This window comes from Macaca fascicularis, chromosome 11 (genome assembly GCF_037993035.2).
Source record: "Macaca fascicularis isolate 582-1 chromosome 11, T2T-MFA8v1.1".
NCBI lineage: Eukaryota > Metazoa > Chordata > Mammalia > Primates > Cercopithecidae > Macaca > Macaca fascicularis.
In genome coordinates this window covers 83,415,401-83,417,646 of record NC_088385.1, presented here as the reverse complement: position 1 = coordinate 83,417,646, position 2,246 = coordinate 83,415,401, and positions in this window count along the sequence as shown.

Here is a 2,246-nt window from a genome sequence, read left to right as displayed (position 1 = left end):
CCTATTCACTGGGATCTCTTCCCAAAATCAACTGTCCGCACATAAGTTATTGTCTCAGACTCCAATTTCAGGAAAGAAGCCAGGCTAAGATAGCAGAAGAGAATAAACTTGTATAAATGGTATGCTACAAGTTAGGAGGGATGGTAGGCAGGAGGTTCTCCTCCCCAGAAATTAATTACCCCCTACCCATATATTTCTCTGGACTATAATGAGGCAGTGCTAAAAGTTCATGGAAGAAAGCATGCTACAGTTGCCTTCTCTGTACAGATTTCAAGATACATCATCTTAACTCTCTCTTTCATAAAATTAGAATTGGCCCAAGATACTAAATTGGGCTAGGCTGGCCAGTGGGGTTCAAGTAGTTTCCATTGTAGGGAGAGACCTTTAAAAAGCGTAAACCTGGCAGAGCTCAAAAAAGAGCAACAGAAGTATTTGAATACAAGGGATAAAATTATTAAAGAACATTTTTCACAAATAAGCCTTGTTTCTTCAATTATCTCTATTTCCACCATGCCTGCTATCTCAAGTGATGACTATCACTCTACTCTGGCCAAGTTATATGTCAAATCACAAAGGTGAAATGAGATGACTGTCTGGTCATATGTTTGAGGGGGAGGAATGGAATTACAAAGAAAGGGAGACCATGACACTTGGAGGAAGAGTTATGAGGAAAGAAAACCAATGGGGTGCTTAAGAAAAGGACTTGAGTCAGAGTCAGCTGGATACCATGTCTAACACAGTGAACTATGATAATCCTCACAAAACATTTCTAAAATGATTGCCTTAGGATTACACTGGCTTCATGGCCAGGGTTCTCACTTCCTTTTCTTAGAATTAAGTTGATGCTCTTTGAAATGTCTAAAGATAGATGACTACCAATGGTAGTCAACCCTGAGGTTTTGTATGTACAGGCCCAGCACTCAGCTAAGTGTTTTGTATGCAATTGCACAACATCTTTATGAGGATAGATGCTATTATTATCTGTTTCTCTAAGCATGGGGAAACTGTTAACCTCAGGATGTTGAGTAACTTGCCCAACATCATACAGCTAGTAAATGACAGAGCCAAGATCCAAGATCTAGGCTGTCATCTGGTGACTTAAAAGGTTAAGCTTTTTGCTATTTTTTTTTTTTTTGAGGCTCCATTGCTCAAGTTTAAGTGCTGAGTGCAGTGGTGCGATCTAAGCTTATTGCAACCTCCGTCTCCCAGGTTCAAACAATTCTTCTGCCTCAGCCTCCCAAGTAGTTGAGATTACAGGCACGCACCACCATGCCTGCCTAATCTAAGGCAGGAACAGAAAACCAATATCGCATGTTCTCACTTATAACTGAGAGCTAAATGATGAGAATTCATGGACACAAAGAGGGGAACAACAGACACTGGGGCCTACTTGAGGGTGGAGGGTGAGGAGAGAGAGAGGAGTAGAAAAAATAACTTTTGGGTACTAGGCTTAGTACCTGGGTAATGAAGTAATCTGTAAACCAAATCCCCATGACATGAGTTTACCTATAATAACAAACCTGCACAAGTACTCCTCAACCTAAAACAAAAGTTAAAGAAGAAAGAAAGGGAGCCTGTGAAGCCCTCCTACATCTCATCCTGTTCTCCCACTGATCTAGCTTAAAGTTTTCCTGCTGCAACGTTTCACCCTATACCAGGTGGTGGGGGAAAAAAAAGAATTTTGGATTAACTTACATATCTCAATTGAGCATTGGAAGTCTACTGTGAATTCATCTGATGAAAAAGTTGAATGCATCTCTTCAGAAGTTTATCATTATCATCTGCAATCTACTGAGAACTTTCTAAAAAATGAATCCTGCAATTGTATGGCCAGCAGGGGGCAACTAAATACTTCCCAAAACAGCATCTTGTATAAGAGAACAAGTTAAAATTGGAGACTGTTAGCATTCTCAGCTGTGTAGGAGAGCTGACTTCCTTTAAAATAATTAACACCTAGACACATTCTCACAATACTGAATTTGTGAAGATAATTGGAACAGTTTCCTAAGTAGACAGATTATAAAACCACATTCTGGGGCCTGTATATGGCAGATTTGTTTTGGCTGTTTTTTCAGTCCACAAGGTTCCTTGAAAAAATTTATGTATTTCATGATCAATAGCTTTGTAAAACTTCTTGTATTATAGAAAATATAATGAACCTTGATTTATTTCTGTAGGTTATTTTAGAATTCTGCTATTTTTACTTAACATTCAAAGATAAAAGTAAATAGGGATTGCAGAGGATC